Raw genomic sequence first — 18,092 nt, 5'->3', positions numbered from 1 at the left:
AGCTAGGGGAGGAGGAGGAAAGAGACGGGGACCTATCTACTCTGAAGGGCACAGAAGCTAATTTTCCTTCAGAAATTCAAACAAATAATAAGAACTGCCACAAAGCCTGGCCTGACTTGAACCTCTCTTCCACAAAGATAGATAATTCTGTTAAGTCATTTCTAAGAAATGCAAAAACACCTCTCAGTTCTGTTGGCTGAGTATGTCCAGGAACCAAGAATTTTGGATAGAAAATTTTCAGAAGTAAGTTTATGTGCTACTGAGGTTAGTAAAAGCCATTTGCTTGTTCAAAACCAGGCCCGCCAGCTAAGCTATTCTGCTTCTAGTTTAGCTCAGCTTGATTTTACTTCTAGTTTTTATTTGTTCAAGTGTAGATCAACATAGAGAAACTGCCTTAAAAATGGAGCATATTTTTTAAGGTTAAGAAGATCATGAAATGGTTTTCTGATGGGTATGGGTGGATCACACCTGTAATCCTAGCTACTCAAGAGGCTGAGCTCTGAGGATTCAAAGCCAGGCTGGCAGTAAGGTCCATGATACTCTAATCTCCAATTAACTAACCCCTAAACTGGAAATGGACCTGTAGCTCAAAATGGTAGAGTGCTAGCCTTGAGCATGAAGGCTCAGGGACAGTGCCCAAGCCCTGAGGATAAGCCCCATCACCAACCAAAAAAAAAAAAAAAAAAAAAAAAGGGATAGGGGGGATTTGCAAGATAGATGTCATACTTCATTTTCAATAACCAGAGCAATCAAAGAAAAGCCTTTGGTTTGTTTATCTAATAAAGACAGTACACACACCAGGCTGCTTTTAACGATGGGGCACACATCTAATTAATTATCACTCCTATAGGGATCCTGGTTTCTTACAGGTGACTTTCTCACCATTCTGGCCTCTTCTTGGCACAGGACTACATGTTTTTCAGGCATGGTGGTAAATGGAAAAATTGGTCTAGCCGGTCAACATGGCTGATGGCCAACAACTGTTAAAAACTGACATCTTTATTTATTTAGCACTCTTCTAAAAAATAAAAACCCCATCGAAACCTAGATAGAGAGGTTGGGGATTAAATTAAGCTCAGTGGAAGAGCACTTGCCTGGTGCCAGGCCCAGAGTTCCAGCCTCAGCTCTGAAAACACACACACACACACACACACACACACACACACACACACACACACACTAAAACCTAGGCACTTAAAAATGCAGACATGCAGGACCAAGAGTTTGGCCTCATGGTGAGTACTTGCCTAGCATGTACAAAGATCCAGGTTCGGTTCCCTGGTACCACAGACATAGAAAAAAGCTGGAAGTGGTGCTGAGGCTCAAGTGGTAGAGCTCAAGCCTTGAGAAAGTCCAAGGACAGTGCTCAGGCCCTGAGTTCAAGCCCAGGACTAGCAAAAAAAAAAATGCAGACATGCATCCATAAAAGGCCTGTGCACTCAGAGGAACCATATCTGTTCAAATACAAGAAGGAACAAAATTGGAAATGAAGCCTTCTGGGTCCCTAATTGAGGTGTTGAGTCATCCTTAAAAAAGAGCTGTGTACCAGGAGACTAGTAGGGTCTGAACTTTTGTGACCCCCTCTATCACCCAAATTCCTAGGCTGATATATTACACCCAATATTAATAGTAGGGTTCTTGGGCTGGGCAGCTCTTGGGTGGTGGCGCATGCCTATAATTCTGGCTACTCAGAAGGCTGAGGTCTAAGGGTTACAGTCAGAAGCCAGCCCAGGGAAGGAAAGACTGTGAGATTCTTTATCTCCAATTAACCATCAAAAAAGTTGGCAGTAGAGCTCTCGCTCAAGTGGTAGAGCACTAAGGGACAGTATCTGGACCCTGAGTTCAAGTCCCAGGACTGGAGCAAAAAAGAATAGGGTTCTTGAGAAGTAATCAGGTCACGAGTGCTGTTCTCTTACAAATGGGAGTTGGTGGCATTATCAAAAGGATGTGAGATCTGGGCACTGGTGACTCATGTCTGTTAAATCCTAGCTACGCAGGAGTCTGAGGTCTGAGGATCATGGTTCAAAGTCAGCCTGGGTAGGAAAGTATATGAGACTTTCATCTCCAATTAATTAACCACTAAAAAACTGGATGTGATGCTGTGGCTCAAAGTGGTAAAATGTTAGGCTTGAGCAAAATGAGCCCAGGGACAGGTTTCAGGCCCCAAGTTCAAGTCCCACAATCACAGAAAGAAAGAAAGAAAGAAAGAAAGAAAGAAAGAAAGAAAGAAAGAAAGAAAGAAAGAAAGAAAGAAAAATAGATGTGGGAGAATGATAAAAGAAGAGACATTGGATTTATCAAGATATATTGTACTCATAAACTGACATGTTGAATTTATAAAATTATGTAATAATGATGATAATAATGGATTTGAGGGAGTAAGTTGGTCCCCCTTTTGTCTTTCTATCATGTGAGGACACAGAGGCATCATTATGTTGAATCTACTGATGCCTTAACCTTGAACTTCCCAGCTTTCTGAACAATGATTAATAAACATATGCCACCTACAAAAATTACCCAGACTATAGAGCCTGAGACACACACAGAAGGCAGGAGGCAGGAGGGTGTGGCCCACTTCACATGTGGAAGAAAGTGGGCTCTGATTTCTGCCAATGATACAAAAGAGAAATTAAAGAGGAACTCAAGGGAAGGCGAGGTCCAAGTGAAACAAGGTGGGATGCAATCCCAGCTGAAAGCTTTAAAGAAACCTGTTGGGCAAAACCAAGTGTTTAGCAACAATAGATCAGTGGGGAAGCATGTTTGTATGTGGTTCCCAGGGAAAAGATTAGAGTTACACTGAGTTGTGCTTTTTTCTTCATGTACTATGATTTTATGCAGCTTCTAAAGACACAAAGATAATTCCATTTTTTTCTCATACTTAAGCTAAAAGCAGGGACCTTCCCAAAAGGTCTGGTGAGCTATTCCTAGCAAGAACAGTGACATCAAATGGCAAAGGACAAAAACGATAACAACAACAAAACAAACACCATTCTGCAGGAGTCAGAAGAGGAAACTTCAATATTCACATTGCACTGAGAATCAGAGCACTCTGCAGAAGACAACAATAGGGAACCAAGTAATTCTTTAGTAGAAGTCACATGCAATAAGAAATGAAATATAATGAAGTCAAGGTACCGCAAAAGAGCAGAGACAGAAACCTGGGTGTTAAGAACCAATATGTTCCCTGTCAACTATGCAGCCTTGAATGGACAGGCCACAGAGGCACATTCCACAGAGTTGGTGCCTAAAGTGTAATATTAGCCCCCATGCCCAGGAAGCGAAGATTGATCAGAGATATTGTTTATATGCCTATCTTGAACAACAATAACACCAAAAATCCAGAATATTTCTAACAGGGCAGTGAAGGAAACGTTACAGATTATCCTTGTGAAAGATACAATGATGACCAAGCACACAAAACTCAAAGAAAGATAGAAGGAGGAGGAGGAGGAGGACGACGACGACGACAATACCAACAAGAAGCAGGCGAGCTTCTGGTATGCAAGTGAGACTTCAGGCAGTAGGCTGTATTGACATGTTGGGGCAGAAATGCAGCAGGGAGCAGAGGCCAAGCCAGTGATGTCATGGCTCCCATCTGGGCAGTTCTGTTTACACCTAGCCTCCGGCACAGATGCTAAGTCTGTTTTCAGGTTCACACTGTTGGGTTGGACTGGCCGCACAATTCCCAACAGTGAAAGGGAGACTGATGGTATCTTATGTCCATGTTACTGGGCTGTCAACAGAATCCTTGAGCTGGAAGACTCTATGATATTCTCTGAATGCATTAAAATGGTTAAGAACTGGTGTAATGCTTCCATAATTACAAGGCACCTACTACCTGTTTTGAGTGTGGAATGTCTTAATCTACCACAAATCAGGGAGAGAAGAAGGGTACCATGGGGTTTGCGGGGGCAGGGGCGGGGGCGGAATCAGCATTATTATGACCAGAGAACTTAGAAACACAAATTCCCAGGCCTCAGATAAGACTTGGTATGCCTGGAGTGCCCAGGGTCAGGGCCCAACCTTCTCTGGGTTCATAAGTGATTCTGATGGATGTTGAAATGGAAAAACTCCTGCAATGAACTCCAATTATAACAGATCAGCCATCTAGTCATGACCAAGTAAGTGTCAAGCATGTAAAACAGGCTTTGTAAGTGGCACCCTGCCCTCCAGTTCCTCGACAAAGACTAGTCACAGACGATGAAAGGCCAGGGGAAACCGCACTCAACAAATGTCCACACAAAAGCTTTTAGATCAGTGGGTGCTGGTGGCTCACACCTGTAATCCTAGCTACCCAGGGGCTGAGAGCTGAGGATCTTGGCTCAAAGCTGGACTTTCTAGGCAGGAAAGTCCATGAGACTCTTACCTCCAATTAACCACCAGAAAAACCGGAAGTGGCACTCAAAGTGGTAGAGCAGTAGCTTTGAGCACAAAGAGTTCAGGGATAGCATCTAGGCCCTGAGTCCAAACCGCACAATCACAACCACAACCAACACCAACATCAACAAAAAGCAAGCAAACAAACAAAAAGAGGATGGTCTGCAAATGAATAAAGTATGCCTAAAATATTTCTGAAAGGTGTGAACAGAGGAACAGAGTTGGCAGAGTCTGAAGCAACCTGGTAGGAAGCTCTGAGAGAGGCTGGCTTTCTGCACCTATGGGGATAATGCTGCTAAGTAATGTTTAGGATCTGAGTAGTAATGATTCTACTGATGGGAACTCAGAGCCTCTGAAATGCCTAACACTGTCCTGAATGCTGACAAGAACAGAGAAGTGAGATCTTTACCATCTGGGCAGACACAAGGAAAAGGGAACAATGTATATTTAGTCATCAAATTTACAAGGAATGAGTATGCACCATGTACAATTAGATGTGCTAGTGATAAAAATAACATGGTTCTATATGACTACAGTCTGGACACAAATTATTCTGATAATTCTACACTGCAGTATTTTGCATATGGACTCCAAAGAGCAGAGTCCACTAGCATAGCATAGCCTGAGAACTTCTGTGAAACAAAAAGGACCTTCGCCAGGCCAACTGACACTGAGTCCCAGAATAATGAATGTCATGGCAGGTTTTTTTTGAAGCTCTCATAATAATTTAGACACCTACCAGTTAACCTGAAAATTTCAAAAAACAAATGAAGGAAAATCTTAAGTCTGAATGTCTTGTGCAGAAATTAAATTTGTGATACAGTATACTAGCTACCTTCCTCACACTCACAATAATTATCTCCTCTGACCACTCAACTTTCCTTTCAAGATGAACAATACAGTGACTAAGATATCCATTCCTTTAACCTTCCCTCTCAGAGCCTTGGGGTAAAGGCTAATTATCAAGACAAATAATTACAACCCTAGTGCATCATCATAAGGATTAAAATCTAAGAGAGCACGGAATTCAACATTGGCTAAGAAAACCTGGAAAAACTGGTTGTCAATATTCCATATTAAAGGAAAACACAAAGCCAACTTTAGTAGGCATTCAATGTATGCCAAAGATTGGACCAATACCTACTCATTCATACTTACCTGCAGGGTCAAAAGTCACTTGTTCCAAGTCAGAGTTTTTGGTTTTGTCTGGTTCAGGTCCTAGGGTTAGAACTCAGGGTCTAAGTATTGTCCCTGAGCTTTTGTGTTCGAGGCAAGTGCTCTACCATTTGAACCATAGCACCACTTTCTGCTTTTTGGTGGTTCATGGAAGGTAAGAGACTCATGGACTTTGCTGCCTGGGCTGGCTTTGAACCATAATCCTCAGATCTTAGCCACCTAAAGAGACAGGATAATAGGCACCAAGCCAATTGAATGTTTTAGGAACTACTTAGGGTTAGACACAGTGTTCTCCCAGGGATTAATGACATTGGCTTTGTAGTCTGAAAACAAAGGGTGGTAGAGAGGGAGTTATTCCTATATACTAAGCCAAGTATTTCCTCTATTGGTGTTCTCGAAGAGCTAAATCAAGAGGCCCAGAAGAGAGCCCAAAGGGGATGTGGGCAGGGGTTAGGAGAGGACACCAGCTCTGAAATGAATCTTAGAGATGAATAAGTTGGCCCTGGAGGGGAGGAAACACAGTCTTCAGAGAGGGTAGGAACGGAGGCTGAGATCACAGGACGGAGCATGCAAGAGAGTGGTGAGAATCTATAAACCCAAACCACATGCTTTGTAATCCAAGGTGAGGGGTTTGTCTCTTACCTTGATGACAAAGGGAGTCCCTGAAAGACTCTACATTCCAAGTGGCGTTAGCAGGATTGGTTGGCTGAGATCTGAGGAATATTGAGGATTCCGAATGGCTTACTGAGAGAAGAAAGAAGCACAGAAAGCTTGGGTTAAGCTCCAAGGCAGGCTACAATGTAGGACAGAGAGGGGGAGACTTAGGTGGAGGCAGATGCAGGAGGCTTGTGGGTACAATGACTGAGTCTCAGGGGGATACTATTAGCCCTCATGAAAGCAAAGATGTCTTGAATCTTGGAGACACTGGAGACCAGAAAATTCTCCAGTTTCATAAACCCCAGGGGATTAATGAGCCCATGGAGCAATGCATTTCTAATTGGCTTAGATAATCCTGTTTACTGGGCTTAAATTGTACTGTGTATGCACATGAGCTTATTTGTTTTTGATGCCAGTACTGGGACTTGAATTCAAGGCCACATACTTTTCATTTTCTGCTCAAGGCTGGTGATCTACCACTTGATCCACACTTCTACTTCGGGCTTTTTGCTATTAGTTCTTGTCTGGGTCGGCTTTGAATGCCAATTCTCAGATCTTAGATTCCAGAGTTCCTAAGAGTATAGGCATGAGCCACTAGCGCCTGGCTGGACTGTCTACTAAATTGATTTAAATTCAACTTAAGTGTGGCTCTCTTTGTCTCAAAGAGAAAAGGAAGTAAGTCTGTAGATGTGTATGAGGCAAAATATTAACACAAAATAGATACGACAGAAAAAAATATATTCCTACAACTGCTTATACCAACATATGACTACCTACACCTTTACTTTGCTTTTTGTTCATCTTCAAAAACCAGATTTTGATAAAACTTCCTGCAACTTCTCTTGCCTTTACTTGAACGGCCTCTGTGTTTCCTAGAACATTTTTTTTGGTGTGGGGGGGTGGTGGTCGTGGGGTTTGAACTCTGGGCCTAGGCAATATCTGAGCTTTTGTGCTCAAGGTTGATCCTCTACCACTTGAGCCATACCTCCACTTCTGGCTTTTTGTGTATATGTGCCAGTCCTGGGGCTTGAACTCAGGGCCTTGAGCCTTCTCAAGGCTAGCACTCTACCCTTTAGCCACAGTTCCACTTACAGTTTTTTCTGTGTAGGTGGTACCAAGGAATGGAACCCAGGGCTTCGTGCATGCTAAGCTAGCACTTAACCACTAGGCCAAACTCCCAGCCCCACTTCTGGCTTTTTGGTGGTTAACTGGAGAGAGCTGTACTTAAAGCAAGCTCTTAATAAATCCTGATTTAGTAACAAAACAAACACTGCCAACATCTGGCTTCATCCCTATTTGGCTCCAAATTCCTAAGGACTGGCTACCCGTATTGCTGAAAATAGAGAAGAGAATTTTTTTTTAATCCCTCAGTCCCAGACAAGATCTATTTGTGCCTAAATAAGTACATGGTTTCTACACAACCACCCCTGGCCTCTCTGAAACTCATATCACCACCAAAACCTAAACATAAGCAGCATGATGTTTGTATGAAAGATTCAACTTAGACTCCTGGTGACAATTTTAATAAATAAATAAATTAAAAAAAACAGGCAACTTCAAAAACCAGAGAACTGTTCATCACCAGAAGACCTTCAGGCCGGGCCCTGGTGGCTCACACCTGTAATTCTAGCTACTCAGGAGGCTGAGATCTGAGGACAGTGGTTCCAAGCTGGCCTAGGCAGGAAAGGCCATGAAGTGGGCTATGGCTCAGAGTGGTAGATTATTGGCCTTGACCAAAAAAGCTCTAGGACAGCATCCAGGTCCTGAATTCAAGCCCCATGACTATCAAAAAGGGAGGCAGGAAGACATTCAGCAGCAACAAAGAACATCTTTAGCAGAAGAAATTGCGCTTATTAAGATGAAGTAGGTGAGGAGAGAGGCACATGGCTGGGAGAAAAAAAATACTAGGAGTCAAAGATGAGACCATTAGCTGCACACTACTAGCTTATGCTTGTCATCCCAGCTACCAAGGAGGCTGAGATCTGGAGGACTAAAGATTGAGGCCCAGGCAGAAAAGTCTACTAGACACCAGCTACGAACTCACCAGCCCAAACATTCACACACGAACAGGAAGATGAAAAGAGGGAACCCTCAGAGGAGGAACCCAACAGCGTAACCCCTCTGAATATTTCAATACTATTTACTGAAACAAATTTGGGGAAATGGAAACATGAGTTTTTTTGAGCTGCTGGTAGTGGAGGGAAGAAGGGTGAATATGTGAAGGTATAGTACTGAGTAGACACAATATGGAAAATGAACTATGCAACTTGTGGGCAAGGATAGGAGGGGAAAACTGGGGGACTACAGAGGAAGGGATGTCACTACCCCTCCAACTAAACAACTGAGCTATAGGCATTGAGTACTCTGAGCTGCCGCCCAGAGTATTTTTAGCTGGGAATAAAGGATCCTAAGGAAACAAGAATCAAGTTTTAAAGAGATGAACAAAACAGCTCCCCAAAAGAAGTGAGTTAGAAAGTGAACAAACTGAAAAATCATAATGGTTATAGAACCAGAAGGCAAGAAATTAAAGAATCCAGAAAGCCGAATGGGCAGCTAAAACTGAGTAGTGAAAGATGGAGGCGGTGTAGAAAGAGACCCAGCTTGGCTAAAAAAGTTCTGAAATTTTGTGTTTTAAGACTCTGTTGATTTAAGATCTTGTTCATTATTTTTTAATGTTCTTTACACAAATGTGCCAGCCTTTGACTAACCTGATCAAAATATCATAGGAATTATGAAAAGACTAAAACTTGCAACAATTATTTGAGTACTAGTTGGAAATTTTTGAGATTGAACTTCCATTAAACTAACTGAAGTATTTATAGTCTATAAGAATATTTAGGTGTTTCACTTTGGAAAAGCTGAACATATTGTAAAGGAATTTTAATTTTAGAAAAAAAGAAACAGTGGCCAAATGTTTTGGTAAGGTTTAAGATGAAAGCATGTAGTCGAATCAAGTTAAAGTATATATATATATTTGGGGGGGTAGATCATGGGGCTTAACTCAGCCTAGGTGCTGCCCCTGAGCTCTTCAGCTCAAGTCTACGCCCTACCCTTGAGCCAAGCCTCACTTCCCATTTTCTAGAGGTTAATTGGAGATAAGAGTCTAAGGTTCTTTTGTACCTGGGCTGGCTGGCTTTGAACCTTGATCCTCAGATCTCAGTCTCCTTAGTAGCTAGGATTACAGACATAAGCCACCATACCCTGCCCAAGTATTTCATATTTTTAATTAACTTTCTAGTAGTCACAATCCCAGATCTTGTTGAAGTACAAAATTGTACTTTAAAAGACTAGGAGATAGTTTTCGAAACAGTACTTTTGTAATTATTGTTCAACACTTTATCATCCTGACACCTGTAATTATAGTTGTAATAATAAAAAAAAAAGAAAGAGAGCCAGCTTGTGATAACAGTCTTCAAATAACCCAACATCACCCCCAAAACAACACACCCCAGAACAGAACCTTTTTCTATCACAGGCCTGTGCTTGGCTGAGGAAGCTAGAAACTTCTCTCCATTCATTATATTCTGAGCACTTATTTGAGTAACTCTATGAATCATGTAGCTCAGTTCAGTTTAGTAATTCTATGGGTGCTGTTTCACATGTAACCAACAAATGTGGCTAGGTCAAAAATGTGTCTAATTAGAAAGTGATTTTTATTTTATTTTTTTAATTAAAAGATTTTATTAACACTGATTTTTACATCATATTTCATATGTTAAGTTTAACAAGCAATTATTCAAGAATGGAATCTCTATATGCAATCATTGGGATTTTTTTTTTAAGTCACCTCAAGTGCTGGTCTTTCACAGACATTCCTTGCACACAAAAGTATGTAGAAATAAAAAGAAAAAAAAAACACAAAAAAAACCTTTGATTAGTATCAGAAGACCCAACCTACACATTTCCTGTGGTGGATTAAAAGAGGAAAAGAAAAACAAAAACACATATGGCCTAAGATTTGCCCAGGCAGAAAGGATATTTCTGGGAAGCTTGGGAACAAGGTTTATTTCACTTCAGGCAGGCTGTGAGCCAGCATTTTGCTTGGATTAGAGTTCTTAACGACTTCAATGTTTCCTAGTCCCAATCTTTGGCTTTCAGCTAAATATTTAAGGTTCTTATCTGGGGCCCAAAGTGAGAAAGACCTGGGAAATGTACTTTATAAAAACATACTTTAACAAATCATTTTCATAACAGCAGCGGTCTTTTCCTTCATGAGGAAATTTGGCTCTCAGGGCTAGGGATTGGGGCTAGGTACTAATAATAACAGATTACTGCATCCTGGTGCACTGCAAACCCTGGAGTATTTTACAGGCACAGTTGCATGCTAGCTTCCATATAATCTAGAAATTAAAGGTTCAATAGATTGCTTATGGGTATAAATTCAGGCAAAGATTTAAGCTGGCTGCAAACTTTTTATCCTAAGAACCAGCTTTCACTGCTAGTTATGGTAAGAAAGCCTTTTACTTTCTAAGTCTATTCTTTTTCTGCCCTCCCCTCTTTTTGTTGCCAGTCCTGGGGCTTGAACTCTGGGCCTAGACACTGTCTCTGAGATTTTGTGTTCAAGGCTAGTATTCTACTCCTTGAGCCAGAGCCCCACTTTCAGCTTTTTGGTGGTTCATTGTTGATAGAGTGTCATGGGATTTCCTGCATGGGTCAGCTGCACCACGATCCTCGGATCTCAACTCAGGTGTGAGTTCCCGTAGCTGGCCTTTTGCACTTTTCTTAATAGCTGGTAACATGCTTGTTTTGCTGGTGGTTTCTTCTGATGTGCAGCACTTGTAAGTTTGGTGTGGTCCCATTTGTATACTTTTGCTTTTGTTATGTGTGTTTTTGTGATCATATCCAAAACAATCATTGCCAAAGCACATCAAAGGAGCCCTCTTCCTATATTTTCTTCTAGGAATGTCATGCTTTCAGGTCTAACATTGATGTCTACAATTCATTTCAAGTTGATTTGTGTGTGTGGGGGGGAGGGTTACACACATGCCAGTTCTGGGGCTTGAACTCAGGGTGCTGTTCTTGAGCTTCTTTGATGCTAAAAGCTAAACTTTGGCAATAAATTAGCAAGACCCGGACCTCAGTCGATTAGCTAGGTATGGTGGTTCTCATCTGTGATCCCAGTTTATTCAGGAGGCTGCAGGTAGGAGAAATGGTCTGGAATCATCCCAGGCAAAAAAATGTGAGATTCTATCTCAAAAAATAACTAAAGCAAGAAAGGGGAGGTACTGGGGGTGTGGTTCAAGTAATAGAGAACATGCCTTAGAAAGCATTAAGTCCTGAGTTCAAACTCCAGTACTGTCCCCTCAAATAAAGAGTTAACCTTCCACTCTAAGATACACTGGGAAGGGATGGATGATACTGAATAATAGTAAGAATATTTTAAATATTTTTTTCTCTTTTTCTTTTTTTAAATTATTTTTTGCCAGTCCAAGGGCTTGAACTCGGGGCCTAGGCACTATCCTTGGGCTTTCTCAAGACTAGCAGCACTCTACCACTTGAGCCGCAGCACCACTTCCAGCTTTTTTTGTGTCTGTGGTACCAAGGAATCAAACCTAGGACTTTGTGCATTCTGGGCAGGCAGTCTACCACTAGGCCACGCTCCTAGCCCAGTAAGAATATTTTACAAGACACAGAATGATCTGGCCTGTGAAGACCTGAGCTAGGTAATTGATTATACACCAAAAGAACTTAAGCCAGATAAACATATTTAGGGAAAAAAAATCATCTTACACAGTAAAGAGTCTACTTGGCATATATTAACATTATAGAAAATTTTCAATATTTTGGTAAGTTTTAACATTTTAACACAAGAATATATTCTATAAGAAATCCTTAAATATTACACTGAGGCTGACCTGCAAAAATCTGTGGGCTGTAGTCTGCAAGCATTCAGTTTTTATTGTTATTATAAAGATGATATACAGAGGGGTTATAGTTACAAAAGCCAGGTAAGGAGTACTTTACTTTTTGGACAATGTCACCCCTTCCCTTGTTCTTTCAGTTTTTTCCTCCTGTCACCACTCACAAACTGTATAGTTCATTTTCAACATAGTGTCTAATGAGTACCACTGCTGTATCTGTTCATCTTTGTCCTTCCATTTCCGTGTCCATTGTTATCCTCCAAAGACAGGTAAATGAACAAATAAGACAAAAAGAAAACAAAAATCAGTAAGAAATAAAAAGCCTCTTGTTGGGCTGGGAATTTGGCCTAGTGGTAGAGTGCTTGCCTAGCATGCACAAAGACCCAGGTTTGATTCCTTGGTACCACATACATAGAAAAAAGCCAGAAGTGGTGCTGAGGACAGTGCCCAGTCCTAAGTTCAAGGCTCAGGACTGGCAAAAAAAAAAAAAAATATATATATATATATATGCCTCTTGTTTTCATTTCTTAATTAAGAGTTCATTTTGATGAAAATTATTTTATATAACACATAGGCATTGTGCCTTTGTATTCTTCCTGTCAGAGTATTCTCCTTTGGTCTCACTGTGTGTGAGCATCTACCTTTTGCAATGATAATATGTATTAACCCATCACACATTTTGATCCCTTGATGGTGCTAGAAAGCTATTATAATTCTAGAAGCTTGTTTGATTTAAAAAAATGACACATCTGGCTATCTTGAATTCATGTCAATACTCCATATAAATTAGGGGTGCAAAACAACTGGGCCATAAACTATATGAGGCCCTTGGAATTTGGCCAACCGAATCTGAGGCTAGGTAAAGACTATTGTGGTTCTTTTTTTGTTTCAATTTAAATTTTTAAATTTATTTATTGTCAGTCATGGGGCTTAAAGTCAGAGCCTGGGCACCGTCCCTGAACTATTTTGCTCAAGGCTAGCACTCTATCACTTGGAGCTATAGCACTACTTCTAATTTTCTATGGAGATAAAAGTACCATGGGTTTCCTGCATGGTCTGGCTGTGAAGTAGATCCTCAGATCTCAGCCTCCTGAGTAGCTAGGATGGCAGGCATGAGTCATTGTGCCTGGCTAAAAGAATATTATGATTAATACCTGCCCCAAGGAAGAAACTGCTACCAAGAATCAGCTTGTTCTTGAAGCTGCAGCCCTGATTTAAATTCTATTCTGCCTCTTTTATGCTTTACCAATGGATTGTACACACACTCCAGCCCTTTCCCTTTTTAGTTCGTGTTTTCAGATAGCACAAATATTTTAGTGCTCAGGCCAGCCTCAGACCACAATCTTTCTACAAGGATAGTCTAGATCACAAATCTCTGGAGCAGCTGGCATTTAGGAATTTACTACATTCCTAGTTTGTTTTTGAGATAAGGTCTTGCAAAGTTTTTGCCTAGGCTGGCCTCAAACCAGGATCCTACTGTCTACACCACTTGAATAGTTGAGATTACAGGCATGAGATACCACATGCTCAGTCCCATGCACACATACTATGCTTGGGGAATGCATAAGAGGTTTCACCAAATTTCCAACACATCATAAATCTCTATTACTCTCTCTGCTCTCTTTAGAGACATTTATAGGGTTTCCTTCCTAACCTTTTTTTTTTAATTCAAGAGAGCTATACTTTATTATGAGCTTTTTTTTTTCTTCTAAAGGGACAGTAGATTTTTCACCAACAAATAATATATTTAAGTTTAGACAATGATAATTCTGCAGTTAAAAACAAGTTTGTCCCACAATTCCCTCCTTCAACAAGTTTATTCTCAGAGTTCAGGGTGGCAGGTAAATTTGTTCAAACTAAAGAAGGAGAAAGTATTTGGGGTAACAAGTTGACAGTAATTCTGCTTCAAGACAGACATTAAGTGTCAGGAACAAGAGGAGAAACCCCACTTCTTCACCCAGCATGCAGGATCTTTCTTAATAAGCATCATTTCTCACAAGACCAATTCTGCTGCTGGGGCTTTTTTTTTAATTGATCAAGCAAAGAAGAAAGAAGAAGGAAGGAGGAGGAGAACGAAGGAGGAGGAGGAGAGGGAGGAAGGGGGGAAGGAAAGGGGGATGGAAGAGTGGAAGAGAAGGAAAGGGAGGGAAGAAGGGAGGGAGGGAGGGAGGAAGGAAGGAGGGAGGGAGGGAGGGAAGGCAGATAGGCAGGCAGGCAGGCAGGAAGGAAGGAGTAATTCATAAGCCAGGTACCAGTAGCTCAGGCCTGTAATCCTAGCTACTCAGGAAGCTGAGATCTGAGGATCATGGTTCAAGACTGGCCTGGGCAGGAAAGTCCATGAGACTCTTACCTTCGATTAATCACCAAAAATCTGGAAGTAGAGCTGTGATTCAAGTGGTAGAGTGTTTAAGCCTTAAGAAAAATAAGCTCAGGGACAGCACCCAGGCCCTGAGTTCAATCCCTAGGGCCAGCAGAGAAATACATTAATTAAAATACATTTATAGATGCTTATTTTAGACATGTGAAGCAGAATCAGTGCCTGAGAGAGTGAATGTACTTCATTAAAAATATGATCTTTGGGAAAAACTATGCTCCTGCTGGGTGCCAGGGGCTCATTCCTACAGTCAGGACGCAGAGCTCTGAGGATCACAGTTAGAAGCCAGCCCAGGCAGAAAAGTCCATGAGACTTTGACCTCAAATTTACCACAAAAAGCCAGAAGTGAAGTTGCAGTTCAAATGGTAGAATGCTAACTTTGAGCACAAAAGCTCACAGACAGTGGCGAGACAGAGTTCAAGCCCCAGGACTGGCAACATAAGACAAAATAATGCAGTTTTTTGCTCAAAGAAAGCTGAATCCCATGGCAGGGTTAGAGCCTGACTTCAGCAGGGTACGTGTGCGTGCGGGAGGTTTCAGCAGGTGGGTTATGAAAGGGGGATGCATTGTACACTTGTTTCTTTGATAACATCCCACAGTACGCTTGGCATCTGAAGGGCGGTTCCATAAATATTGTACACTGACAACAGACAGGATACATTTCAGCCAGCACCCTGCCTACACTCTCTTTCCAGAAGATAGTCCCTTCTATAAATACGTGTTTTCTTCTACACAGACCTGATAAGTCTTGAGTGGAACAGAATCCTGTGTGAAACCTGAGCAGCGAAGAGGAAAGCAGAGGATGCGATGGCTGTGAGCATGCGTGTGGGTCAGGAACTGGCCTGCAGATCTGAGTTCGTGCCAAGGGAGATAAGGGGCCGGGTGTTGGCCTATCTGCCAAAGGTACGGTGGGAAAATGTGAGCCCGGGGAAGTCATTTTTTCCTACCAGCCCATCTCTGCTGTGGCTTCCACCAAAAGCCAGAAGAAACAAGAGCTGTGGCTCCTTTATCATATCAGGTCACAGGAAAGGTGACACCAGGCTCTGCCTGCCAGGCTGGTCTCAAGATTAAACAGCATAGTCCTAGGTCTCCTGACTTCTCAAGCCAGAGGGCAAAGGTAAAGAATTACTTCTCAGCCTGAACAGGTTAAGCCCACATGAACAAGGGCTGACATTTTGGAGAACATTAATGCAGGGATTAAAAGCTAAGGTATTGGACTTTACCTTCGGTCTTTTCTCTTCTATTCTTCATCTGAACACATGAGAAGACAAGAAAAGTGTCTAGATTTGAAAACTAAATGCCACCCGATGCCAGTAGTATATTAAAAATTATGGACACAACAAGCAGTTTCAAGTTATGACTGCTACATCAGCTGAAGTGAATCATGAAATGCTAGCAGAAGGATCACATGTCAGTTCCAGGACGGAACTTTAAGAGCATCGTCGGGACCTTTGCTTCTTCTCTTTTATTCCCATGCCTCTAACAACTGCAGTGATGTGCAGCCAAGGCTCCCTCAGGAGATAAGAGATCAACCATTAGAAAAGCTGCAAAGAGGGGCTGGGAATGAGACTTTGTGGACAGTGCTTGCCTCACACGTATGAAACCCTGGGTTTGATTCCTGAGTACAACATAAACAGAAAAGGCCAGAAGTAGCTCTGAGACTCAAGTGGTAGAGTGCTAGCCTTGAGCACAAGAAGCTCAGGGACAGTGCTCAGGCCTTGAGTCCAAGCCCTAGGACTGGCAAAGAAAAGAGAGAGGGGGGGGGGGGGGAAGAGTAGTCAGGCAGGCAGGCAAACCAAGGCTGCAAGACCCACACTGTCCATGTAACATTAATGGAGAGAAAATGGTAGGGGTTGGGGTCAAGTATTGATAATGAATGTTTTCCACAAGGGATTTAATATAGCTTGGATGGATGGATAGATGGATGGATGCATGGATGCATGGATGCATGGATGGATGCATGGAGCTCAGAAATTTCAAAGGTGAAAGTAAGTAAAGGTACAGAGTATGGCCTAGTAGTAGAATGCCTACCTAGCATACATAAAGCCCAGTGTTGGATTCCTCAGTACCACATCCATAGACAAAGCCAGAAGTGGTGCTGTGGCTCAAGGGGTAGAATGCTAGCCTTGAGAAAGCCCAAGGATAGTTCCCAAGCTCTGAGTTCAAGTCCCAGGACTGGCAATACATAAATAAATAAATAACAAGGTAAATACAAATCGAATTTTTCTTCACTTGATGTGGAAGCAAGTAGCTTTTACATTAAGTGTAAGAAGTGTCAAATAAAATAGTTACTTGTGTTTGGGTTTTTTTTTTAATAAGTCAATGATCTGGATTATTCAGCCTAAGAGTGACTTGAATAGTGTTTAAAATATCTACGTCTGGGTAAGATCTGCCATTATTAATTAAAGTTGCTCCAGACGTGAGCTGACAGAATATCAACTGAACCCAAAGAAATCACTGACTACCAAAACTGGCTTCCACCCCGTCCTCAAAGGTAGACTTCCCCCTGAGGTAAATCTAGGGATGGGAAGGGAAGAGTTCAGTCTGGAGTGATGGAGGGCTGGCTCAAATGGTCAAACCTGAGTTTAAACACCAACACCACCAAACCAAAATGAAACAAAGGGAGTTAAAAGCCTAGTAACCCAATCCAGTTACTATTTACCTAAACCTGAATGTTTTACGGTGCTGGGTGTTGACTGGTACATTTGAACATTAAACAGCATTTCTTTATTGGGAGTCAGTCAGGGTGTGGTACTGGGTGGAAGCTGGGGAGGGAGCACTGGAATGAAGGCTGAAGAGCAGTCCCTGCTGATCCCTACGGGAGAGACTTTCCCCAGGCTGTCCTGCCTGCCAAGGCTTGCCTGGGCAGGGGAAGGCCAGCCACTTTGGCTTGAAGACATGTGGCCAATTAATCAAGCCTTTACCTGGAGAAGTACGATGCTGTTTCGTGCTAAGTACGTAACAAGTGAAACCTCTGGGTTCCAGCTCTTAATAAGCTTAAGGTTGTTTGGTTTTTTTTCTTCAGTCAATTCATTGAGAAAAGAAAGTGAGAGAAGGATACGTTTTCTCTTCTATTGAGGTACTGAGGTTTGAACTCAGGAGTCTCATGCTAGGAGACTCATGGTAGGCTGGTACCCTATTGTTTGACCAATGCCACTACGTATTGTTGGTACTGACTTCTTCATCCCTTCTCCTCAATCTGAACCTCAATTCCAAGCCACCCCAGGAAGAAAAGTCTGTAAGACCTTCATCTCTAATTAATCACCAAAAAGCCGGAAGTAGGACTGTGGCTCAAGCGGTAGAGCACTAATTTTAAAATGAAAAGCTAACAGAGCCCAAGCCAAGCCCGAGTTCAAGCCATGGGACTAGCACAGAAGGGTGGGTAGGGGAGGGATGAGTGAGAATGTTGAAAGGGGCGACAGTGATCAAGATATATTATATTCATAAACTGCTTTGTTAAGTGGCAACTCCTCTGTATAATACTTACGGATAATTAAAAAATGAAAAGATATACTGTACTTATAACTTGGTGTCTGTAATTGCAACCCTTGTATTAACTACTTAATAAAATTTAAAACAAAACAAAATAAAAGCTGAGCACGTGCATAATCTGTCCTCAACTAGAGAAATGAGGAAAATATCTGACA

The 18,092-nt window shown here is 41.8% G+C and overlaps 1 protein-coding gene across 3 annotated transcripts in view; it reads right to left on the bottom strand.

The window, feature by feature from the left end:
* The window catches only part of Kank1 (KN motif and ankyrin repeat domains 1), a 101,555-nt gene that overhangs the window by 65,288 nt on the left and 18,175 nt on the right, over positions 1–18,092 (bottom strand). For 2 of the 3 annotated variants that reach the window (XM_090329693.1, XM_090329691.1), the window contains exon 2: positions 6,196–6,297. The exons of the other annotated variant lie outside the window; for it this stretch is intronic. The gene's annotated coding sequence lies outside the window, so the exon portion shown is untranslated. The remainder of the gene's footprint in view (positions 1–6,195; positions 6,298–18,092) is intronic. 3 annotated transcript variants of the gene reach the window in all.

Source organism: Megascapheus bottae, chromosome 3 (assembly GCF_031878675.1).
Source record: "Megascapheus bottae isolate mThoBot1 chromosome 3, mThoBot2.hap1, whole genome shotgun sequence".
NCBI classification, from domain to species: domain Eukaryota; kingdom Metazoa; phylum Chordata; class Mammalia; order Rodentia; family Geomyidae; genus Megascapheus; species Megascapheus bottae.
This window is presented reverse-complemented; position numbering and strand designations above follow the sequence as displayed.